General features: G+C 43.0%; 1 protein-coding gene across 1 annotated transcript in view; it reads right to left on the bottom strand.

Moving 5' to 3' along the window:
• Nucleotides 1-27295, bottom strand: part of SLC2A8 (solute carrier family 2 member 8) — a gene marked incomplete in the record, with an annotated part of 454119 nt that overhangs the window by 154655 nt on the left and 272169 nt on the right.

The following is a 27295-nucleotide window of genomic DNA, read 5'->3' as shown; positions in this document are numbered from 1 at the left end:
TGAAGTCAGAGATTTAGCCCTCTATGCCAACAAAGCTGGTGACAGATAAACTTGGTGAACACCCTGGGAGCTGAGGAGAGACAAAGTATTCAATACTGAGATTGAATTTCTTCTACTCAAAAGTACAGAATACTCCTGGACTCCAAAGTGTAGATAAGAGTGCAGGTTTCAAAACAACACATCCACTGTTCTGACAAAACACTGTATGATGGAATGTGTGGTGATAATCAAAGTGTTCTTTAGAGATTAGATGGCTGTGGGTCTGAGGTCCTTTGTACAAGGACCTGCAGTCATACCCAGATCTTTTCCTTTCTGGTTTGCTGCAACCTCTAGGATGGCTCTTCTGTCTTCTGTTGATGAAGTTTATCTTAACACACTTTTTTTGTTGCGATGGGATGTCTGGCAAGGGAAAAGTATGGAATGAAGGGGAAATTTCAGTATCTTGTTAGTTCTGCCATGATTCACTTGGCCTGGATGACCAATTCATGCTGGCAAGAAGAGACAGGTGACTGCTCACTGTCTCCATGGCTGGACATTCAAAGTACAGTCTCAGGAATTAGACTACTGACTCATGAGCAAGGACCACTTGCATGGCTCTGCTCGGGCCAGTGGCAGTTTGGGAACATGGAAGGGGCCCAAAAGCTTTGATATCTGTCCAGTGGTCATACAATAGAAGGATATAGCCACAGAGCTTACGCTACTGCAACAGTAATCTAAATATTGAACATAGGATTCGTAGGAATTTCAAAGTAATTAAGTACTGTGACCATTTACTCTGTCAGTACACATCCTTGGGCTGTGTCCCCTTAAACCAGCAAGGCTGAGCCAGTCAGTTTCCGGGTCACCATTTGGGGCTTCAAGCTTTCACTTAAGGTGTTCAGCTGACAAACAGGGCAACAAACAGCCCATCTTGCTGGCTAGCGTCTAATGGAACATCAACATGTAAGAGCTTACCACCTTCAAAGAAAACATGGAGGATACATAAATGCATTTTCGGAACTGGTTCATAGCCAGCAGTGCCTCATCTAGAGGATGAATAAAAATCTCCAGCACCACACTTTTTTAAGGGCAACAGCAGAATCAGGCTTAGGAGTCCTAGTCCAGCAACTGCAATTCTTGTAAACAGAAGGATCTTATCCAGTTTATTTGGGCCAGATACTAACATATCAGGGTTGCCCTGTGCAGTGTTGACAGTGAGTCAAACCATTATTAACAGGCAGAACCAGAGAGTGTGAAAAGGAGTGTGAAAAGCCTCGGGCATGATCCTTTAAAGAGATAAGATGAGTCTACAAGTCCACCTCCTTCTTTTTATCATTACTTCAGTGACCTCCACAAATGTGTAGTCATTGCAAGAGATCTGCATTACATCTCTGTCCTCAACATCTAGGAGGTGGGTCTCTTTCAGGGAGTCCAACATTTGCCCCTTGCACTTGTGCTTCTTAACAGGCCCTGGAGTGGAGGAATACAGTGAGGATGGAAGAAGCTAAAATGTGACATCATCTGGATAGATTCCACACAAGACTTCCATACACTCTGCCCTTTTAAATTAGGTGTTGAACAGAAAGATGCAGTCAAAGAAATGTACCCAGTTAAAGCCAATGTCAAAGTAACAGGCACTGACAGCAGCACATGTAGAACACTCAACAGCAGAATTATGCAATGCTTGAGACCAGCCGTACCAGCCCCTTCTCCCAAAGGTTGAAACTCATTAAGGTAGACACAGATGCCAAGAGCATCAGCGCTGATCTTGACCCCAAACACCCAACCTCCAGCTATGCCACCAATATCCCCATCAGTTCTGTGCTTGATACTGGAAGCATAAACCCTGAAGGTTGGGAGACTGAGGCTGTCAACATCAACATCTGCACTAACAGAATTAAGGGTACTCCTGACAGACAGAAGCAACATCACAACTACTGACAAAGGCATGATCAGCTCCAACATTGAGACTAGTACAGCAACTGGCATCATAGTGGTTTCTATAGATCCCAGTGCCTGTGGGCTCAACTCCAGCCTCTTCCGAACCAGAAACTGAATTTGAGTGAATAATGAGCTGAGAATGCTGCAGAGAAAAAGGAAAATAATTGTCTTTATCTACCCTAGTAACTGATGGGCAAAAGGAAAGATGCATCATCTGTTGTATTTTTATGAATGCTTCTATCCTGTTCATACAGTCAAGGTATATGGAATGTGCAGAGTAACTTCTGAAAGACCTTGTTAATGAAAGTCTATAAGCCAGAAACTTTCTAACTTCAAAGATCAGTCAGTGGTACTGTTAGTCTTCACTAACTTAACTGGAGACTTGGTGTATCTTCTGTTCCAATACGTGTGGCTACCAAGAGAATGAGTAGAGGACTACTGCTCTTATCACTAGGATCTGGAAAGAAATCTAAGTTTGTCTGACTTGGCAATCGTACTGCTTCTTTAGCCTCTGATTTAAGTCTTGCAGTCAGTGTAGTTGACCCAATGAAACAATAGGGGATGAAACAATAGAGGATAAATAAAAGGAACAGTAGCAAATACCAACAATCAGTGGTCAAATAAGAGTAACAAAAACACATTATTTTACTTTACATTTGCTGACTGTAGAAGTCCAGCTGGCCGCATGGCTCCTTTTCAGCAGAGGCCAGGGGAGAAAAGATTTAGTTCATGTAGTACCATCAAAAATCATTTAAGTAATTAAATATTAACAATGTCAGGCAGAATACAATTAAAATCAATTCTGTAAAGTCAACATATGCAAGATAATAACTCTACATGCAATAGTAAAGATTCTAATACTAATTATACTGCATACGGATAGAGTTAAATAATTATGCAGTAGGATAGATGTCACAATACGGTTATTTACAAAGGGTGGATAGCAAAAGGTTGATTTAAATTTTGAGATACAAATGAAATATGTGGCAAGAGAGTGGGTGAAGACAAGGTGGCAAGACGGCAACACAGTAGAGGAAAGAAAAGGTATAATAGAAGAGGAGGAAGAAAACAGATAATATAGTTATCCTGGAGATGTACAGCTACAGAACCAGGATGTTGACAGGTGCTTTACTAGATGTGTTTTGAATGTGTGTTGGTTTCAAGATGGTTGAGTGTGTGCAGGAGGTCGTTTCAGAGGGTAGCCACCGAGTTTGAGTATAAGGGGGCTCACAATGCATTTTGGGCTTTAGTGATGGAGAGGAGCTTTGATAGGGTGGGTAGTGCTGAAGCGTGCCTTTTAGTTAATAGACCTTATCAGGGTAGTATATTAGAGTATGAGCTAGTAGTAGCCAACTATATTAGAGGTAATGTGGGATTTCAGTCCAGTTTAGATGCTTAAGGGCAAAATAGTGATCAGTTCTGAAGGGATAATTTGCAGCAAACCAAGCTATTTTAATGTAGCATTGTTTCAGCTTTTTTTGTGGGGAACTTCGTAGGTCGATAAAGAAAGGGGAGGCATACAGCAGGGTAGGTAGAAAGTAGGTTTAGCTATTGTTTCCCTAGTTCTGCTTGTTAGGTAGATGCATAACTTTTTTGAATAACCGTTTAGAAGTGTAGGTCAAATTTTAAGAAGTCATCAATGGTCACTCCTCTAAGAGTATGGTGTTAGGACCGGTTCAAACAGGGTGTTATTTAATGAAATGATTCTGACAACAATTTTGCTTTGGGAGAATGTTTTTGGGGTGAAAAGTAGTAGTTTTGTTTGCTTGGGGGATTAGGTAGGAGTTGTCTAGCCAGAATTTTATGGAGGTAAAGGAACCTTGAGTGATTTCTTGGTAGGTTAGATTCTGTGCAAATGGGTGTGGAGTCATCTGCAGATTGTACAGAAGTGGCATACTTCGAAGCAGTGTGTAGATTTTAAACAGGAAGGGTCCAAGTATGGAACAATGCGGTGCTCCTATTGTAATGAGTAGAAATGAAAAGTATTCTTGCTGCCATTTGACTGCTTGGAATCTGTTAGGTGGTAGTTAAACCAGGTGAGGGAAGAAGGATGAAACACCCAAGGAAGAGAGTTTTAGTAACAGTTTACAGTGACAGACTGTGTCGAATGCTTTGGAAAAGTTTATGACTAAGGACGATACTAGGTTTCTGGTATTCCTATTTTTACTAATGTCATCAGCAGAGTAGAGTGGTGCTATGGCTGGAAAAAAACATGAGATGTTGGGGACAGAAGACTGCTTATGGTTAGATAGAGCAATTACAAATGGATACACTTTTCTAATATTTTAGACAATGATGACTGATGCCAATTGGTCTGAAGTTGGAGTAGCTTATGAGAAGGAGGTATGTATGCCTTATTTTAAATGTCTGGGACAGATTTTAAAATGGATCGGTTTATTAGTACAGATATTGGATATGACAGAACTTCAGCTGCAATTTTTAGAAATTCAGGAGGAAGGTTGTCTGCAACATAGCTTGTAGTCTTTAGTTTTAGGAGATATTTTCTTATAGTGGAGGCAGAGACGGGTATGAGTGAGAAGTGGGCTTCCACTGGGGTTTTGTGAGTGGAGGTGGGTTGGTTTGATGGTGGAGTAGTCTTTGATACAGCTTGAAGGAAGTATCTGTTATTAGCGACTACTGATGAGTAGCCTTCTGGGGAGGGAGTGGGTTGCCTTTGGCCTAGATTTAGCTGATTTTGGACCAATGGCCAGAATCTTTTAGGATTATTTTGCTCAGCCTGCTGTACGTTGTACTGGATTTATTTTTGTCGAGCCTTATCCTGTGCTTGGTGTTATTTCATATCTCTCAGCAGTGTAGAAGTTTTTCCTGGGATTTGTTGGTATGCCATTGTTTCCAGGCCTTGTCTCTAAGCGCCAATTAGTTGCCTACCTTTTTTTTTTTGTTAAGATAGACATGTTGCTGGATTAAGTTCATAGGTTCATAGGTTCATACTAGGCTATCTGCCCGAGGGCATTTATAAGCCTAGCCCATTGTTTTGTGGCTTACGCCACCCCTTTAGTATGGGGAACTATACCCATTATTTTGCTGTGCCTCTGTCGAGCAGTGACACTGAGGTAATTCCTGGGGTATATCTGCGATCTCCCATCCATTAGTCAAGATTTCTCTTGAACAAGGCCAGCGAGGTGCTCTGCCTCACATGTACCGGGATTTTGTTCCACAGCATAGGGAGTCTTTGGGTGATGAATCTATCTCTCCAGCACGTCCTATTAATAGCCGTGTCGAGGTTTAAGTCTCCCGCCCTTGTGGCTCTGATGGATCTAGATTTTTTGAGGTGAAGCATATTCATCAAATCTGGGTTTGACGTGGCCTTGTATGTTAGGCAAAGGTCACCTCTGAGCAAGCGGTGGCGACTGAATAGAGCTGGAGTTCTTTCAGTCGGGCAGCATAGGACAGATTTTGAGACCCTTTATCCTTTTGGTGAGGAACTTTTGTGGCCTCTCCAGCTGCTGCAAGTGTCGGGTCAGATACATTCCGAATGGGGCATTGTACTCAATCATTGGTCTGATGAGTGATGAGTAAAGGGAGACTATGACCTCCCTTGATCTAGATGAGAATCCCTTCATGATAAGGTGGGCAATGTAGAAGGACTTCCTAACTACTTTAGCTACATGGGTGTCGAATGACAGACTATCAACCTGGGTCCCCAGGTCCCTGATAACTTCTTCTGTGCTCAGTGGATTGCCACCTATTTGGTAGCTAGGGGTAACCTTGTTTTTCGAAGGGTATGACTATGCATTTTTGGCATTTAACTTTAGGCCATGGCTCTGGCACCAGTTATCCGTTTCTGTGAGACCCTTCTGAAGGATATCTGTGTCAGATGTGTTTTCTACTATGGCCAGTTTGCAGTCATCTGCAAACTTTGTCAGCCATAACCCTCCTGTGTTTGCTTGTACTTGGAAAAGTAGATGCCAAACAAGAGTGGGCCCAGGACTGAGCCCTGTGGGACACCACTTGTGACAGGCTTTGAGTCTGACATGGCGCCAGCAACTCTGACCCTGTGGGTTCTGTCACTCAGCCAGTTTGCAACCCATCTTGTGATGTATGGGTTAACATTTAAGCTGATGAGTTTTCAATGATACCCGAGTGGGGTATTGTATCGAAGGCCTTAGCCAGATCGAGGTAGGCTGTATGGACTGCCTTTCCCTCATCAATGGCTTTGGTGACTGTTTGAAAAAGTCAACCAAGTTTAAAAGGCATGATCTGCCTTTGACAAAGCCAAACTGGGTTGGATCCAAAGTCTGCAAATTCCCTATGTCTTTATTTATGAGGTCCATTATGATCCTCTCCATGGCTTTGCAGATAAGGCTTGTCAAGCTAATGGGCGGTAATTTCCAGGGTCTGTGGAGGCACCGCCTTTGTGAAGTGGGACCACAGTTGCAGTCGCCACTCCTGGTGCGTATCCAGAGGTAAGACTTTGATTAAACAGCTGTCCTAGCTGTGGGTTTAATTCCTCATTGAGTTCGTGGAGCACACAGCCGGGGACACCATCGGTCCCATGGATGCTGTGTTTTTGCTTTGGAGAGAGCAGTTCTCACTTGGGCGCTGGAGATGTTTGGGGGCTGCACTCATTTGGTATAGATATCTCTCCTTTTGGGGAGGGGAGAAGTTTGCACTGAACCTGTCAGCCAGTATGTTGGCAATGTCTGTAGGATCAGTAATCTTCACATCATTTTGAACTAGTTCTGAGCATATCTGGGAGTTTCCTCCTAGGTTTCTAACATAGCTAAAGAAGGCCTTATGATTGTCTTTTGAGTCTTTAGCTATTTTTCTCTCGAAATTTGCTTTGGATGATTTTATGAGAGCTCTTAGTTTTTACTTATAGTGATCAAGGGTGTCTTACCTTTTAAGGATTTTGCTCTATCTTGTAGTAGCTTCCTCCTTTTGTTGTAGAGTTTGTTTATGGCTGGGGTCCACCAGACTGGACGCTTGCCTTTGGTACAAAGAGTCTTTGTTTTGCTTGGGATTGCTTTATCCATGCAGTCCTGCAGGTGCTGGTAGAAGGCGTTTGTAAGTGATTCAGCGGCTTGAGTATTGTTTTCCATGGGCTCGGGGCCTGAAAGGAGACCACACTAGTCTTTAGAAGTGTGAAGTCGGCTTTTGAGAAGTTCTTTACTGTGGTCTTTTTATTTCAGGTGGGGTGGGATGAGGACCTCCAGCGAGATTAGTTTGTGATCTGATCTCACCAGTGAGGGGTATACTTCGGTGTTGAACATTGTGCTCCCATGTTCGTGATGATGAGATCAAGTATGTTATCTCCTCTTGTGGGGATGGTGACTAGTTGTTCCATGGCATTTGAGTTTATGAATTCCAGGAACTTTTGGGCTAGGGTGTTTGGGCTTGAGTAGTGTTCCCAGTCTATATTAGGGTAATTGAAGTCACCTAGTATGATGGTGTTTGGTGATACATTTATCCCCTCTAGTGTTTTCAGGAAGGCCATGTGAGTTTCCTGAGTTTGTGAGGGTGGCCTGTAACATGCTACAATTTGCAGAGCAGTCTTGCCTATGGTTAATTGCACCTGGATGGTCTCCGATGCATCGTGCGTTGCCACCAGTCTTGAGGTGTGGGTGTCCTTGATGAATATGGATACCCCCCCTCCTTTCTTGGTATTGTCCGGATTTTGGGGCCGGAACGCATGATATGATTCTACTCGTAGCAGCATGCTAGTGCAGTATATTTCAATCGTACTGCTTGAGTGCAGAGACAAAACGGTTTACATTAAAGTCAGATAGGTTACGCACACTCTTGAATGAGTGACATATTACTGGACTGCATACAAGCCTATCAGCAAAACTGGGCAGATCAATTAGGTTGTCAGACAGTGTGCCATAGTTACAGACATTACTTGGTTTTGTTGAGAAAATCCAGTCTAGGGTATCTAGAGTGGAGGCCTTAGAGAAGGGCTCATTATATCTTGTTGGTATATTTAAGATACCAGTTAATACTGGTAGTGGGGGCATCAGATACAGTTTGGGCCCAGTGTGGGTTAAGTACGCCAAAGATGATGGTTTCTTGGGGTATATTGGTAGATGCCCAGGACAGTATATCCTCTGCTTTGCCAGGGGAAATATATAAGGCTACGATACATATTGTTTTATAAAAGAGTTTGGCTTGGGTAAGACATAAGAATCTCTGCATTACTGAATGAGGGATGCTTTTTTCTGATAAAGGGGTATGTTCAGGTGTTTTAGGTATATAATAGCTACCCCACCTGATTTTTTAAATATACGGTCTGCTTGAAGGATACTACATCCTGGTGGGAGGATTTTAGTGTCTTTGTGATTTAGCCATGTTTTGTGACTGCGAGGATGTCAGGGTTGTAATGAGACAAGAAAGCTTGGAGTTCATACTTTGTTACAAATGCTTCTAAGATTAAGTTGCAGGAGTGAGGTGTTACATTATTAACGGTTGTGTGGGCCATTATGGGAGAGGTGGTTGTGGATGGACCTGGGTTTAGGTGAATGTACAATGTCGCTTGGTTTTAAATGTGTTCTTTACATCCAATTTGTGGGTTGGGTTAGCTACTTTTATATACATTTGTTTGAAAAGATGCATGTGAGATAGGTTGTAAAAGTTGCGAGTTATACAAAACGAAATATGGGAGTAATTGCCATTTACAGCAATAGACTGGGCAATGGGCACAAGTTTGGTTTCGAGAGGTGTATGATAGTTGGTTGTGTGTGCTAGAAGGGGGAAGAGGTGAATTGTAGCACTTTGAATAGCATGTTAATTATTATGGGAGTGCTCAGGATAGTGGAAATGTAAACAGGATAGTGATAGGCTGGATAGGGTTTGACTAGTTGTGGTTTGGGTGAAGTGGGAGAGGTTGTCAAGTTACAATGTAGAAAAAAATTCAGCTGAAAGAAAGAAGGTAGAAATTGGTTAGCGGGTGTGTGAAGGACAGGCAAAACTAGACTGCAAGCTATCTCATGATTGGTGGGAACGTGGTGAATGAAATTAGCTTAGGATAAGTGTAGATGATTTGGGGTGGGTGGCAATTAAGGGTAGGGGAGCAGAATGAACCCCAGTGTATCAAGGACAAACACAGCAATCAGGTACTTGGAATGCAGTTACATCCACCACAGATGGCTTTCCACCAAAAATAAACAGGTAGAATGTTTAGTGATACAAAGGCAAGGTCTTTAAACTACTTTATGTGGGTCACATCATTTAATTTTGCTGAGGGCTTTATTTGCTTTCTCCAGGGAAATTTAGATGTGCTACAATAAAATCTACTGAAATGTTAATTCAGTTTCAACTAAAGCAGCACAATGCCTGTAGGTGGGGGATGGGACAGCCTTCCAACAGATTTTTTTCTGGCTTTTTGATTATTTACTGCTTAGCGACTGCTTTTTTGCCTGTTTATACAGCTCTGCATTCTATTTAAACTGTTTTTTGTGTTGATTAACTGTTTTGCACTTTTAAAAAAGTTATTTGTTGCTTAATTTTACCTGTAGGCTAACACACTCAAGTGCGCTAGCCGTTTAAAAGCATTTATAGCATTTACTGTCTGTTTTTCTTCTGTTTTCTGCAAAAAAGAAAAAAAAAAAAAAAAAAAATCTCCCGCCTTACTGAACTAGAATAGTCCAGTCTTCAGAGTTTGCTGACCTCTGGGCTTTGTCTTGGTTCCTGTGCTATTCCATATCCTTATTTGGATAAAAGGAAGCGTCTTTGTTCACCAGTGGGAGTGGGGAGCACTGAGCGGCCTGTTTGTCCCTAGAGGAGTGGTTCCAGACAGAAACTTGTAGTCTATTGGCCATTTCGGGTCAATTCCTAGCTTTTTTCAGCCCCCTGTAATAAAGCCCGCTTTAGCAGCTTTTCGCTTGTATTCAACTCAGCACAGCTCCTCGTGGTGTCCTGCAGAGTTCTACAAGCAGCAGAGAGCAAAAGAGTGACTTTGTCCTGATTTAAGTATTTTTTTCTGACTTTTTGATTATTTACTGCTTAGCGACTGCATTTTCGCCTGTTTATACAGCTCTGCATTCTATTTAAACTGTTTTTGTGTTGATTAACTATTTTGCACTTTTAAAAAAAGTTATTTGTTGCTTAATTTTACCTGTAGGCTAACACACTCAAGTGCGCTAGCCGTTTAAAAGCATTTAAAGCATTTACTGTCCGTTTTTCCTCTGTTTTCTGCAAAAAAAAAAAAAAAAAAAAATCTTGTTTTCCCGCCTTACTGAACTAGAATAGTCCAGTCTTCAGAGTTTGCTGATCTCTGGGCTTTGGCTTGGTTCCTGTGCTATTCCATATCCTTATTTGGATAAAGGGAAACTTCTTTGTTCACCAGTGGGAGTGGGGAGCACTGAGCAGCCTATTTGTCCCTAGAGCAGTGGTTCCAGCCAGAAACTTGTAGTCTATTGGCCATTTTGGGTCAATTCCTAGCTCTTTTCAACTCCCTGCTATAAAGCCCGCTTTAGCGTGATTTAGCACGGAGTTGCCCATAGAGCACCATCGGGCAGCGCCGGTTAAACAAGGTTAAACTATTTCTGGCTCCGTAAAGTCTGCTCTTCAATTTTTCCCTTAGAACTTCTCTACTTGCAATCTAAACAGTCTATTCTCTATCTCAAAAACCTCAGCACTTGCTCCTAAAGCATTTTTATATAGGTAAAGTACTTGTATACTAAGTACTACATTAGCCTAGAATCCCCTTGAGTACCCATTTCCCTATAGGTCCCTTCTGACTCAGTTACACAGCAAACCTTTTTACTTTTTCTAGCATGTCGAAGGGTCAGTTGCTAGCGTCCTCTCCTGTTCAGCTGGTGAATCTGGGCATCTTGAGGCAATGTTACAATTGCCTCATGTACACAGACAGCCCACTCCTCCTCCCACAAAACACAAATACATGTGAGAGATGCAACTATATAGCCAAACTGGAGGCTGAGCTCTCTCAACTCAGGACTGGCAAGACCAGACAGGAGGAGAAGGAAACCACGCACACCACAAACCCAGTTTCACATAGAACTATCACAACTACAAAACAAACACAAACACACAAAGACATACTCGGAGGCACTGATCAAAAATCTACCAAAACTACAGAGGCCTCCAAAGCAGACACCCAAGCAACTGCCACCTCAAGACATAAGACATGCAACACACAGTTCTCAAAGTCAGTGTGCTAAACAGTCACAGCCCTTAAGGCCAAACACAATGCCAGACACACTTGTTATAGGTGACTCCATAGTCAGACACACTGACGTCCCACTCACCAGACTGAACAAGGAAAATATCACAGTAAGCTGCCTGTCAGGCGCTAGAATCCGCCACATAACACAAGCACTCAGGTCACTCCACAGCAAGTACAAGTATGACTCAGTCATTGTCCATGCCGGTGTGAACGACCTGAGGCATACCTCCCTGGACTACATGAAAAGAGACATAGAGGAGCTCTCAGATTATGTAGCCCAGGCCGGTATGACCCTGACCCTGAGCAGTATCCTACCCTCACCAAGAATGATGCCACAATACAGAGACAAAATGATCAGCTTTAATAATTGGCTTAATTACTGGTGTCATTCTAAGGGGGTCAAATGTCTGTCTGCCTGGGATGACATGCTTGACAAGCCACGCTGTTGCAAGGGACGGCTTGCACCTGTCACCCTGGGCTTCGGATATTGGCAAAGGCTCTTGCCACCCCATAGTGCCTTTTTAGGCAAGGCTCAAATGATAAACCTACCGCCTAGAAAACAAAAATGGAGAAAACTAAGGGTAATACTGCTCAATGCCAGAAGTCTAAACCTCAAGATGCACGCCTCGAAGCCCTCCTCAGTATGGAGAACATCGATGTCTGTGCTGTGACTGAAACCTGGTTCAAGGCTCCTGAGAGCACCCCAGCACTATCAGGTTATACCTCATATCATGCGTTCCGCCCCAAAATCCGGACCGAACCACAAAAGGAGGGAGTATCCATATTCATAAAGGATACCCACACCTCCAGGTTAGTGGCAACGCACGAAGCATCGGAGACCATCCAGGTGCAATTAACCATAGGTAAAACTGCCCTACAGTTTGTAACATGCTACAGACCACCTTCTCAAACTCAGGAAATCCACACAGCCTTCCTGAAGACACTGGAGAGTATGAATGTCTCTCCAAACACCATCATATTGGGTGACTTCAACTACCCAAACATAGACTGGGAACATTACTCAAGCCCCAACACCCTAGCCCAAAGGTTCCTTGAGTTCATAAACTCAAATGCTATGGAACAACTAGTCACCATTCCCACAAGAGGAGAAAATATACTAGACCTGATCATCACAAACATGGGGATAAAATGCTCCACACCGGAAGTATATCCCTCATTGGTGAGATCAGACCATAAATTAATCTCACTGGAGATCCACATCCCGCCCCCACCCCCAGCAAAAAAGACCACAGTGAAGAACTTCTCAAAAGCAAACTTCACACTTCTTAAGACTGGAGTGGTATCCTTCAAGGCCCCCGAGCCAGTGGAAACCACAAGCCACGCTGCTGAAACCCTTACAAATGCCTTCTACGAGCAACTCCAGGAATGTATGGATCAAGCAATCCCTAATAAAATCAAAACCTTTCCACCAAAGGCAGGCGCCCGGTCTGGTGGACTCCAGCCATAAACAAACTCTACAAGAGGAGAAAGCTACTACATGACAGAGCAAAATCCCTAAATGGGAAGGCATCTCTGGTCAATACTAGCAAAAAACTACGATCACTCATAAAATCATCCAAGGCCAACTTTGAGAGAAAAATCGCTAATGACACAAAAGACAATCATAAAGCCTTCTTTAGCTATGTTAGAAACCTGGGTGGAAACTCCCAGATATGCTCAGAATTAGTCCAAAATGATAAAAAAAATCACTGAACCCACAGACATTGCCAACATACTGGCAGACAGGTTCAGTGCAAATTTCTCCCCTCCCTCCCCCAAAAGGAGAAATATCTATCCCACCAGAGTCTAGCCTCCCAAACATCTCAGATGCCCAGGTGAGAGCTGCTCTCTCTAAAGCAAAAAACACAGCATCAATGGGACCGGACGGTGTCCCGGCTGTGTGCTACACGAACTCAATGAGGAACTAAACCCACACATAAGGCTGCTGTTTAATCTTAGCCTTACTACAGGATACGTACCCAAAGAATGGCGCACGGCAACTGTGGTCCCACTCCACAAAGGCGGTGCTTCTACGGACCCTGGAAATTACCGCCCCATAAGCTTGACGAGCCTTGTCTGCAAAGCTATGGAGAGGATCATAATGGAACTCTGTAAATAAAGACATCGGGGACCTACAGACACTGGATCCTACCCAATTTGGCTTTGTCAAGGGCAGATCCTGCCTCTTGAACTTGGTCGACTTTTTCGAAACAGTCACTAAGGCCATTGATGAGGGTAAGGCAGTTCACACAGCCTACCTTGACCTAGCAAAAGCGTTCGACACAATACCCCACTCGGGCATCATAGAAAAGCTCACCAGCTTAGATGTAAACCCATATGTCACAAGATGGCTCAAGGACAGAACACACAGGGTTAGAGTTGCTGGTGCCATGTCAGACTCTAAGCCGGTCACGAGCGGTGTCCCACAGGGCTCAGTCCTGGGCCCCCTCTTGTTCGGCATTTATTTTTCTGAAGTGCAGGCAAACATAGGGGGATTGTGGCTGACAAAATTTGCAGATGACTGCAAACTGGGCACCATAATTGACACTCCATCAGACACAGACATCCTCCAGAAAGGTCTCATAGAAATGGATAACTGGTGCCAGAGCCATGGCCTTAAGCTAAATGCCAAAAAATGTATAGTCATACCCTTTGGGAAAAACAAGTTAACCCCTAATTACCATTAAATACGGAAGAAGTTATCAGGGACCTGGGGACCCAAGTTGACAGTAACCTCTCTTTTGACACTCACATTGCCAAAGTGGTTAGGAAGACCTTCTACATTGCCCACCTGATCATGAAAGGATTCACATCCAGATCAGGAGAGGTCATTGTACCCCTGTGCTCTTCACTTATCAGACCAATGATTGAGTACAACGCCCCATTCGGAATGTACCTTACCAGACACCTGCAGCAGTTGGAAAGACCCCAAAAGTTCCTCACCAAAAGGATAAAGGGGCTCAAACATATGTCATACGATGCCCGAATGAAGAAACTCCAGCTCTATTCAGTCGCATACCGTCTGCTCAGAGGTGATCTGTGCCTGACATACAAGGCCATGTCCAACCCGGAATTAATGGACATGCTCCACCTCAAAAAATCCAAATCCACCAGAGCCACGAGAGCAAGAGACAAACCTCAACACGGATATAAATAGGACGTGCTGGAGGGACAGATTCATCACCCAGAGACTCCCTACACTATGGAACAGAATCCCAGTCCATGTGAGGCAGAGCCCCTCACTGACTCCGTTCAAGAGAAATCTTGACGAGTGGATGGGAGATCGTAGGTTTACCCCGGGAATCATCTCTGTATCACTGCTGGACAGAGGCACAGCAAACTAATGGGTATAGTATTCTCATCCTAAGGGGTGGTGAAAGCCACACACACTCTGGCTAGGCTTTTAAATGCCCTAGGGCAGATAGCCTAGTATGAACCTATTTAACACTACAGTACAGAACACATGGATGCAGAAGCGACAGAAAACAAGATATTTCAGCAATTTAATACGATTCTTGGAAACTGCCTTATATTGGTTTTAACTGAAGGCATTTCTCCTTTTGTGCTTTTACAACAGCGAAACTAACTGTAGAAGCTCCCTTGGCAGTGTGACTGCCTTACTTTTTCAGTTGGAATAGTCAGGGGTATACTGTGCTCAGTAAGTACTCTGGGAGAAAGAAAGATTAAAATAATTACAATTGTTTGGTAGTTGAACTGGGTAGATAAAGTACTATTCTTCTATGCTCTCCTTCATTAAGTAGTGTTTGGCCAACATAAGTAATGCATTATATTTCACAGTTGTACATTTGTGCTTAATAGCCTTTAAACTGGAAAATAATGCAGCTAATAGGAGTTATGTCATGGTATGCAAGTTTGGGATTACTAAAATGGAGGCTTCCACAGTTTAGAAAAACAGATGGAAAATAAAGCAGCTAACATAAGATGAGCCAGTATGCAAAATTGGGATTATGGAGATGAAGGTTTCCAGACTTTAGAAGGATAAATAGAACACCTCTCTCAGTTAGTTTCCACTCTCTGCTCCACAACATACAGTCTGTAAATGTGATACCGATGTGATACTGGAGCAAGTTAGAATAAGTAGCTTGAATTTCAACAGAGGTGAAAACACTAGGCAACAACCAAACTGTTTTCACAACCTTAACGTTCTCAGATTAACATTCGACTAGACTAGACTAGCCAGTAACTGTGCTGTTCATAAAGTATGCAATCAGGAAGTACATCTTAACCCTGCAGCAGAACCCAGTAGAAACATTTTAAAATATATGCTAAAGATTAGCAGCAGAAAAAACGCTTAACCTGACAGCAGCACACTAGAAACTTACTTACTGCAACTATGCTGTTCATAAAGCAAAACATCAGGTACTGTAACTGAACACTAGAGCAAAAGCCAGTAGAAACTTACTAAGACATCGGCTAGACATTAACAGCAGAAAGACAAGACAGTAGAAGCTTATTTGTAATGTTGATTTAGCAAAATGCAAAATAAAGACACTAAACCGACTGATGGTCACCATTTCGGAAAAAAGTATATCAAAAAATTTCTAAAGAAAGTTTCTTTTTGCAATTTGATCAATAAAAACCTTGCTACATATTCAGATAGGGGCAGGATTAGCATCACCAAGCATTACTAATACTAGCTAGCCCTAATCCTGCCCCTTTCCTTTCAAAAAATTTCAGTAGCACTACCACTAAACAAGACAGCTTGAACATGCACACAAGCACCAACACACATACACTACACTTCATCTAGCCCCTTACTTAACCCTTGGCTTTAACCCTAACCTGCCTATTACTTGTGCAAATACTCCAACACCGTAATGCCGAAATCTTCAGAATATCTGAAAGGTTCAGTATCAGCTTTCCAAACTCACATGAAACTGCACACAATGTTCCATTCATCTGAAATCTTAACACTGATGAATGATCAACTGCATTTCAATCATTCACTCCACTGACAGAATCACACCACACCACACACACACACACACACACACACACACACACACACACACACACGTGTGTGTATATAGGTATGTACGTGTGTAGTAAAAGTTAAGAGTGCTGTGTTGACAGGGACAATGTCAGAATTAGGAAAGTGACAAGTGCAGTGCTGCACGTGTCTATCTTGGTTCCAGTATTCTTCAGCATGTTTGACTCGCACATCTGAGAAAACAGAGAACAGGATCAACCGTCCTTGCTGTTGACATGAAGATACAGTGGATATAAAAAGTGTACACACCCCTGTTAAAATGTCAAGTTTTTGTGATTTAAGAAAATTAGACCACAATAAATAATTTCAAAACTTTTTCCCACCTTTAATGTGACCTGTTAATGTGGCCTCTTTTTATATCGCGAAAACCTGGCATTTTAACATGGGTGTGTACACTTTTTATATCCACTGTATATGGAAAACGGGGAGGAAGGAGAGTCTAGAGAAGGATCAAGAAAGGATCATAGGATCACAAGATATTACTAGGCTATCAACCTGGAGGTCATTTTAAGCCTGGTTGTTTCATCCCATTGTAATACCATACAAATGCTAGTTAATACCAAAGACTGCATTTAGTGATGACTGCCCATATCCAGGAGGGTTGTGGGCTCTATCCCCAGTAAGAAATTATGGTGCCCCATCCACTTGTCAAGGTTCCTCTTGAACAGCATTATAGAGGTGCTCTGTTACACATGAATTGCTAGCCTGTTCCAAAGTCGCGGCAGTCACTGGAAGACAAAATCTGTTCCTCCAACATGTCCTATTTAAGTCGTGGGCCATATGTAGGTCCCTGGAATTGGTAGTCCTAGTCCCATTTGATTTACAGAAGTCACCTGCATCTTTATTTATTAGGTCCATAATGATACGATACTTTCCATGACCTTACAGATGAGGCTGGTCAGGCTTATGGGTCTAATTCCCTGTGCTTGTTGCTAGTCTACCTTTGTGGAGGGGAATAACTGTTGCTGCTCTCCATTCCGCAGGAACAAAGCCTATAGTTAAGGCTAGGATTGAAAATGGTACTTAGTGGTGATGCTAGTTCATATTTTACCCTGTTTAAAAGACAGCCTGGGATGTCATCTGGTCTCATAGAGGCTGTGCTTTTTGTCTTGGACAAGGTTTTGAGGACCTGCTCTCCTGATACGGGGAGGGGGGGGGGGGGTTGACGGAAGGTTTGTTGTAAGATAGGAAGGAATAATGGAGTGAAATGTTCATCAAGCCTATCCACTAGCAGGTTTGCTATCCCTGTGGAGTCGGTGTGTGAGATACCATTGGCCACTAGTTCTGCACATGCTTGGGTCCTGCTCTTTAGGTTACGTATATAGCTGTAAAAGGCTTTTATGGCTATCCTTGGCTGCACTTGCAAAGTTTCTCGCAAAGAAGCCCTTGTTGGATTTGACAAGTTCCCTTGTTAGCCTGTTGAGGCTGTGGAGGATGCTTTTCCATTGTTTTTGTTTTCTTCGACAGCAACATTTTGCATTTATTGTAAAGTTTGTTGGTGATGGATGTCCACCATGACCGCTTGTTTTTACTTAGGGCACTGGCTTTGATTCTTTCTGGTACGGCCGAGTTTATACACTTATGAAATTTAGTATAAGCTTCAGCACAGTTACCACTTCCAGCTTAGATATGGGCTTGGAATGCATTTGTATCTTCACCTAGCAAGGTACAGTTTGTCTTGGGGAAATGTTTTAGTCTGATTTCACCCTTCAGGAGTACTGGTGTTAGTGTCAGCTCAAAGGTGACTGATTTGTGGTCACTTTTAACTAGTGTGGGTCCGACAGTTGCGGCAGTGCATCCGTTTGACATGTTGGGGAGGACCCGATCCAGAATGTTTGTTCCCCTTGTTGGGGTATGGGCAACTGAATTAACAAAGTCAAGGAACTTTTGCACTAGCGAGTTAGGGCTAGCATAGGTTTCACAGTTGATGGTGGGAAAACTGAAATTGCCCCATAACTTGCATGTTAAGTAAAATTTGGATCGTCTCCAGGTTGGAGAAGGAAGCTTTATGGGTGTAGTGACCCATGGAGGGAGATCTATAACTGGTTATGACTTGAATGGGGGTCTTACTAACTGTAACCTGGAGTAACTCCATGGAGTTGTCCAGTCTACCTAGACTAGCTCTAGTATAGATTGAAACACCATCTCCTTTGTTTTCTTACATGTTTATTTTGCGGTCTGAAGATGTGGAAGGCATTGTAGCTTTGCAAAGCCAGGTACTCTGAGGCCTTGAACCAGGTTTCTGTGACTGCACAGACATCTACATCTTCTAGTGATAGAAGTACTTTCCAGGGAGTGCAGTTTTTGGTTTAAGTTCCTGGCATTCATCAGCATGACCCCTATTTTGCTCTTCGTGGATAATTTCACATTGGTAATGTTTGAGACTTTGCCTAAAAAGGCACTGGGGGAAGCAACAAGGGCCTTTGCCAGCAGCTGAAAGCCTAGAGGTGTCAAGTGCAAACAGTCTGCGGCAAAGCAGCGAGGTTTGACAACCATGGCTTCCCAGGCTTGCAGGAACTGGATCCCCTTTGAAAGACACCAAAAAACTGAGCCTATTACCGAAAAACAATCATTTTTTGTTTATACTGTTGCATCATTCTAGGTGAGAGTACTATGCTGCTTAAGACTAGGGGCATATCTGTCTGGGACATATACTCAGAGAGCTGAACAATGTGTCTCTTCATATAGTTAGGTGAGGTACATCTCGGGTCATTCACACCGACATGAACTATGACAGAATCGTAACAGTACTTGTATGGCTGAACAAGTGGGAAGAAAAAGTTAGCAATTAATGTTTAATGCAAACAAATACAAAGTACTGTACTTAAGAGCAACAACCCTAATGTGAAATACCAGTTGGGAGAGTGAACTGATGGCAACAGAGCAGGAAAAGGATTTTAAAGTGTTGATCACGCTAGGACTGGCCCTCCTGGAACAGAAAATGACTAACAGCAGCAGACAGAATACTGGGATGTATCCTCAGCTGGACAGATTCCAAAAATAAAGAGGTACAGCATATCCACCATATAAGGCTCAGTCAGACCACAACTTGAGTACTGTGTACATTTCTGGAGACCATACAATAAAGACGATATCAGGCTACCAGATGAATCCAGAGGAAACCTGCCAAAAACATTCATGGATTGGAGGGGAAAATGACCATTGGTTAAAGGAACTGGAGCCCATCTGACTTCAAACCAGAAGAGATGGACAGGACAAGACAATGGTGCACAAGAACATAGATAAGTTACCTGGCTTACAGTCCAGGAGACCATTGTGGGGGCTAGCACAAATTCCCAGTTTCCCCATCACTATCTAGTTAAGCGACTTGCTGAAGGCCACACAGTAAAGCAAATGAAAGCTAAAGAATTAAACCCTGAACCACAAGGATCCAGAAAGACACCAACAGGGCATGGGACAATTAAAAAAAAATTTGCTGGTAGGGAGATACGCTGTTAAGGCAATTAAAAGGGTACAACAGATAGGCTTACGGTCTCCTTCCATCATTATGCAAATGTAAACAAGCTGAAAAAAAAGTGAGAAATGATAGAATACCACGGTTGTGGAGATAAGGAAATGAATTATGCTTTCATTTCCTACTTGCAAGACAGCAAATGTCAATGTGAAAGAACAAGGAAGTTGGAAAAAATATTGCTGGAAAGTCCATGATGGAGGAATGAGAAGGTAGAATTCAAAAGAGGAAAAACATTAGCTAAAGACACCTGTGAGGGTTAAAAAAAATTGGTGAAGCAACTAAAACACTGCTGGGAAGGTCAGACAGGGCAAGATGCCTTGAAAATTAAGTAACTCTACCGTGGAAGGCAGCCTTTATTGTAGGCCAGTCTATCTAAATTAATGGGAGAGGCAGAGAAGATGAAATGGAAGAAACTATAGTGGTGCTGTTATCAAAGATTCATGATAGAGTCACAGTATGCAGTAATATCTTTTTTATTGCACTGATGTAAAACAATAATGTCTAGGAAGGATTCTAGCTACAGACTAGAACCCTGAATAAGACAGCTGGTATGTGAGAAGACCGAGATCATAAAAGGGAAGATGTGCAAAGATAACATACTTGATCCTAAAAATGTTTTGTTAAAAGGCAACGTAAGATGGCAGTATCAATAAATGTTGACAAACTGTGATACAGTTCATGGAGGGGAATTATGTGATTTTAAAGCATGTGTCCTGGAACAAATTGTTGAATGTGATGAAACAGTTTTGAAGGATAAATTGCATTATAAAGAAACAGTTTTTATTTTAAAGTATGACACTTAAGCCCCTAGGGGCATGAACAAAGAATTTAATTGGAAAGTATTCTTGTAATTAATTGTGAGTTAATTATTTAATTGATGCATTTAAGTTATGTATAAAAGGTGTGTGTTTTAGGGTTTTTGTACTCCTAGAAGGCTGTGGCTGAAGCGCTAGAGAGATTGTAATTTTATTAAATCCGTTTCTCGTTAACTTGATTTTGCTGCCTAATTCACTGTCAGAGTTGTATTTTTTATATTACACTACATATACAGCTGCTTAACAGCTCAGCTATAACATATTCCACAGCTTTGCAAATACCAGTGAGGGTAATTCACCTGCAATTTCTCAGGGTCAGAAGTACTATCTTTATCTAGGGGCACAATAATAGTGCTTCTCCACACCTTGAGAATGTAATCAGTGGAGACAGACTGGTTGAAGACTTGGAGGTATCACTAGGTGGAACCTGGCATTTCTCAGCAGAAATACAAGGATATTGTCAAGACCCATAAAAAAGGAATTTTTAGTTTTGGAAAGTGCCAAAAAGTGACTTTAGGAGAGGAGGTGTGAAGGGGAATAGGGGAACAGAGGGGAAGGTGTGTTGTGATGAAGTTGGTAGAAAATTTGTCTGCAAGAACATTGGCAAATTCTTTGAGGTCAGTCAAGGAAATACCATGAGAGAAGTTTAGTTTGTTAGATCTAAGCTTCCTCGTACAAGTAAAAGTAGCCTTAAGGCTGGTCTTCTATAACCTGTCTTGCATTTCCTAATGGCAGGCTTGACAGACAAATGTTTTAAGTGGGATCCTTTTTTTTTTTTGAATTTTATTTATTTTTAATTTTTTTTTTTTTTTTAAGAAGGCCAGGACCTTTTTCCCTCTCTTAAAAAATTGGAGTTCTACCATAAAAGTTTATTTTATTATTATTTATCATTGAGCGTACATCGGACAGTAATGGTTCCTCAGTAAACCTACCTGAAAGGGAGGAAATAGAGGCAGAGTCTGAATGTCCTTGTGGATCACTGCTCTACTTAGGTTAACAAAACACAAAAAATATACTAGCCTTTACAAAGTCTGGAAATATCTGGGCATATTTGTTATTGGTAGTATATGCTGACAGTTAATGTGAGAATAGCTGAAGTCGCTCATCAGAAAGGTATCTGCTTCAATCATTAACTTTAACTGGTTGTTACTCTGTAAACATTGAATGGGGCCATAGTATGGGTTGTAGAACAGGCAACAATATAATGAATGTTACTTGAACTTCAGTCAGTTCCAGATTTCTATGTGGAATGACAATATATAATGTTCATAGGTAGGTACTAGGCTATCTGCCCGAGGGGATTTATAAGCCTAGCCAAAGTGTGTCGGCTTTCGTCGCCCCACACAGATACTCCCCCCCTGCAGTTAGCCAGTGGACCACAAGGCATAAGCACTGTAGTCTGGAACACAGGAAAATTTATCACTACACTACCACCAGGTTTCTATGGTTACACAAATAATGTCTGCCCTCAAGGGCAAGGAAGCACTCAATTTCAGAAGTTTTGCTCTGTATTCTCCAGGAAAGGGATATGTTGTCACATCAGACAATGGTCTGAAATACAAGTCAGGAATTAAAAAGATTTGTATAAGAGAGGGCATTCAGAGCTCTACCATACACAGATTTCCTACTGGGTGAAGGCTCGATTCCCCAAGTTCAACTCTATGATGCTGAACTCAAACATCCTTTTTCACAGAAAATTCCATGTCAGTGTGGGCCCATTGTGATTTCTCTGTTTACATAACACTGGGGCAGGTGCAAAAAGATCACAACATGGTTGACCCCACTGATGAAAAACCTGTTTCGTCACTGAAGGATTGACAAAACATGCGAAAGTCAGAAGACTAGATTTGCTTATTCTGTTATCTAAAACGTTGGGCTTTCCTGGAATGTGCATTGCCAAAAGAAACGGTTTGAATAGATCGTCCACTGCCACACCCTCATTGCCTCTCGACACAAAGGGTAAGAGTGGGTTCCCTCCCGTTTGCTGATGAACTAGACTATTAACATGTTGCACCATCTGTATGACAATCATCCCCCTAAGGAGAATGGCCTGGAAGGCCTGCAACACTAGAACTGCCCTCTTTCTCTAGGATGTCGATGTGAAGGTTGGCCTCTTAAGGGGGCCATGTGCCTTGGACTACCTTGCCCAAGTAATGCCCCCTCCACCCCAGCTGGGAAGCGTCCATGGTCACCATGGTCTTGGGCAAAGACAGGAGGCAGGACAAAGGGATGACCCTGAGAAACACCTGGTGCATGAATCCACCAGGAACATGGTTGCAGATCTTCTAATGGGAAATGTCATGGAATGTTGACTCGTAGACCACTGTACTGCTAGGGTTCACTGTAGTACCCCTCATATAAAACCTTGCCAGAGGCAGAAGAATTATGGAGGCCACCACTGAACCGAGAAGCTGAAAAAACAACCTGGCCAGTGGTGATTGGAGAGACAATAGATGTGCTGCCTGATGTAACACTCTGGATTGAGGAAGTCTTGCCATTTGAGAATCCATATTCAGATGAACACCTATGAACTCCAGGATTTGAGTGGGGGAGTGATGAAATTTGTTGTAGTTAGCTGTGATACTCAGGTGTAGATACGTATGGAGCAGGCAGTCCCTGGTGTGCATTAGTAGATGCCTGGTGGGAGCACTGAGGAACCAGCCATCGAGCCATGGAAACAGCAAGACTCAGAGCAATCTCATGTTAGCTGCACCAGTGCCATACATTTGGTGAACAGCTGGGGGACTGTGCTGAGACCAAAGGGCAGGGCTCTGAACTGAAAACGACTGGCCCCCACCTGGAAGTAAAGGTATCTCCTGGACAGTCAGTCTACTTTGTGATAGTAGACATCCTGGAGATATCGAGCATATCCAATCATCCTTCAGCAAAAGTGGGAGAACAGACTGAAGCGACATTTGGATGCTTGACAAATTTATTCAGGGGGCTTAGGTTTAGTTCTGGGCTGAGGTTCCCAGTTTTTCTGGGCACCAAAAAGAATCTTGACCAAGTCTCAAACCCTCAATAGTCTAGTGGGACTTCTTGGATTACTCTTATTAGCAGCTTTTCAATTTCTAAGGTTGCACCTTTTCTCTGATGGGGTGGGTATATCGGGAATTTCTCAAATGTCTTGGGTGGGAGGAAGGGAAAAGGAAATGCAATAGCCTCTGGTAATTAATTTCTGCACCAAGGCATCTTTGGTGATGGATGCCTAAGTTTCCGGGTGCAGAAACAAGCACCTCCAGACTACAGCAGTCAAGCAACTGTTCAGGAGTGCTGAAAAAGGCTTCTTAGAAAAAGGACCTCTGAGGCTTTGTTTTTGAAGGCTCCATATACCGTGTGGGTGATTTTTGCCATTAGAGTTCTCCCTTCTGTTGCAGAAGGATCTGGCTCTATGGGAATCCTGGGAAATCTCTTGTGATTTTCAGAACCACCTCTTTTCACCTCCTTTCTGGTTCCGTTAGCAGGTCCCAAGGGGTAAAAAAGCATATCCATACTGTAGACAAGATTTTCCCACCTCGCTCATTCCTGAAGAGGGTCTCTAACCTATGTTCCAAATAAGGTAGAGCCATCAAAGGTGCACCGATGGACATCTTGAAGGGCTCTGTAAAGGCAGATCCTGGCATGCTTCCTAACAGTAATTCCTGAACCCTGCCACTCTCTAAACATCTTCCACAGAGTGGGAGATCAGCTGCATGGAGGCATTTGACAACGATTGAAAGGTGGTCAAGTTAGGAAGAGACTGTCTTTTTATCCTCCTCCAACATGGACCTTGAGAAGGATTTGGAAAGTTCCTTAGTCAAATCCCTCTGGAACCTTGGAAAGTGTGCCAAGTAATTCAGTAACCACAGGGCAAAGGTTGCTGAAGCAAAGGTTTGCTTCCCAAATCTGTCTAAGGCCCTAGACCCCCATTTAGTAGGTGGACAGAAGGACTTTCCTTAGCAAGTGCTGACTGCCACACCCACCATGGCATCAACTAGGGACCCCTGCTCTAGTGGTCATGGTCCTTTAGTGCAGCTATGTACTTGTCTTTCTAGGAATGGTCTCAGTTATTCCTTCCAAGCCCGGCATGAAATGAGATCCACCAATTTGTTTGCTTGGTGTACAACCCAGGTTGTAGCTTAGTCAGTTCTGAAAGCCTCAAGAAACACATTCCTCCTGGGAAGGGGCATCGGAACACCAACCAACCTTCTGTCTCAGAAGCTCAAGAATGTTTCCAAATGATATGTCAAAGGAAGATCTGGGGTCCCGGTCTCCTTCACTGGGGTCCCGGTCTCCTTCACTGAAGTTGGTGTCTTCTGTCAAGGATTCCTGTGGGGAATCAATGTGCCTCCTCTTGCACTTATGCTTCTGGAGGCTTCCACATGGGGATGGTCTGAGGAGGACCCAGATGTGTATGGGGAGTCTTGCATAAGGACTGTGTTGATGCTTGAATGGACCAGCTGTCCTGATACTGAAGAAGCTGACTCAGTACAGACAGTTGTGGAGGGGCATGACCCAAGGGAGGAAAGAATACCCCATCTCCAGTCAAACGGAAAGCTCTCTACACTGCCTCAAATTCAGCAGCTGATGGAAAGCCCAAGACTACCCCAGTAGGAGCTGAAGCCACCTGACTCATGTGATCACTATGACACTGCTTCGATGCAGAACCCAGAGCTGAGCAGTCTAGTACCAAAGCCCCAAGGAGAATGGATGGCTCTTACAGCCTTGGAGGAGTCAAACCCCTATCCCAGATCTGCTGCCAAAGCTACGGCATCAAGAGCCCTCCAGCACCAATAAAGTTGGTGCCAGTTGGATCAGAGATGCCAGTTGGATCAGAGATGGTATTTGACAAAGACCAAGTCTTAGGGTCAAACATGGACAATCCCAGGATTCTCAAATCTAGTACCTCCAAAACAGGAGGAGGAATTAAATCTGGAATAACTAAAGGTATTGGGGATGGTCTGAAGCTCACAGGTCCTGTGGAAGACAGATATGGGAGCACTACCAACTGAATCTGAATCCCCGAGAGATTTACTTATTCTGTCAACTGCTTTAGAGAAGCTCATGGTAGACCCGAAGGACAAGGAGGTGGCTGGAGGACTTTTAAAAAGACATTTGTCTTTGGAGCTGGAAGAGCAGAGCAGAGTCAATGCATTTCCAGATTGCCTTAATGCTATCCTGAATGACTCAAGGCAAGCATAACCTAGAGTTCTTCAGCAAAAAAAAAATTACCAGGTGCTTCTAGATACAGAGGCATAATGGCTTAGAGCTAAGAGGCATAATGGCTTAGAGCTAGTCCAAGCTGCTACTTATAAATCTGAAGGCCTCTTCAAAGTAAGGAGTCATCCAATGGAAAAGTAGATGGTGAGGCAGACTCATCCTTGTCTGGCCTGAAGCAAATGATTTCAGTATCCAATGACTCATCTGTAGCAGCTACTCTTAAGTACCAGCATCCTCTATTAATGGGAATATGCTCACACAGACCAACTTGTAAAAGTTAAGTGCGTGACAACCAACTGTCTGGGCTCCATGAACTGACCCCTTGACTGTAATCAAGGGTAGTGCACACCAAGAGTAGGTCAGCACAAGGACAGTTGTGGGCTTCACATTGTATTCCTTAAGGTTGAGATTTCACACTCTGGGCTCTCACCATCCACCAAATATCTACATGATATCCAGCCTCTGAGACACAAGTCTTTGGGCAGGTCAACCTAAAGAACTCTCAACTAGAAAATGCCAGTCCAACCAGGTCTGAAGGACACCATCCCAGGATAACACTCCAACCTAAAAACCAATCTTGTGGCTAAACAACTTCACTCCAGAATCTGGTCGGTCACCTAAGGACTTCAGCTGATTGCCTGGGAGTACAGGATTCCCAGGGTGTATTCCCACATGTGAGAGCAAGCAGTGCATCTCCCTAACTCCATCATCTTCCAGTTGAGTGTACTAGTAGGACTGCAGTAGCTAGGCTCCAAAAGACTTAACTGATCTATTGCCTAGTAGCAAACTATGAATCTACAAAGTCAAGAATGGCTGAAGCTCAAGAGCTCAGTAACTGAGGGCAATCTCGCCATCTGAACCATATACTTATCTATATACAGATCAGGCCTCGACATTCTTTAGTTTCTGTTTCCATCTAGGATAAGAACCACCTTCTCTGTCAATTTTCATGTGAGGAGCTTTCAAGGGCCAGCAAATGCTTCATTGCAATGTACGTCAAAAGTTTTTTTTTCTTTACCTTTGAGCGGCAAGGCTGAACCTCTGACAGTTTTAACAGCTGAGTCATACTCTGCAGCAACAGTACAGACATCACTGTGGGTCTTGGCTGGTAATCTGATGCTGATGTCTAGCCAAACAATAGCAGGAGGTCACAGATGACTGCAGTGCTCGTGATACAAACTAGGTTCATGGCAAAAAACTGGTGGGCTTTCAGGATACTCTGGGAATTACTTGCATGTATCAGTATGAAGCATGGATGCCCCAGAATGCAGGAATTTCCAGTAAAGGGTGCCAGACTAAGTGGTGAAGAAGTTAAACCCAGCCAATCAGAGACCCATTAAGGATAGTCAGCAGCCCTGAGTAGCAAATACCACCATCAAGTTTTAAATATCTCAACATGTATTTTTAATCATTTTAGAATCCTCCATCAGCAAAGACATGAAAGATACAACTACCGGGGCTCAACATAAGATATGGAGTCTATGAAGATTCCCCCTTTCCATAAAAGATGTCTACCAAAGCACAGCAGTTTTTTAACACCTTTATTCAATTCTTAAATAGATGACACAGGTACATGTACAACACAAAAGGATCTTCTCATCAAGAATGCAGATACTTCAGTGGTTACAAAAACTTCTGAAATGCAAGGTTTGCTAACATACAGAACCTGGCTGCCAAGGTCAAGCCGGTTCACAAGACATGTGCATCTTTTCTGCCATCAATACAGTGCA

Source organism: Protopterus annectens, chromosome 16.part0, assembly GCF_019279795.1.
Source record: "Protopterus annectens isolate FY-2018-M chromosome 16.part0, PAN1.0, whole genome shotgun sequence".
In the NCBI taxonomy this organism is placed as follows: domain Eukaryota; kingdom Metazoa; phylum Chordata; order Ceratodontiformes; family Protopteridae; genus Protopterus; species Protopterus annectens.
Note: the sequence above shows the minus strand (reverse complement) of the source record. Positions and strands in the feature narration are given on the sequence as shown.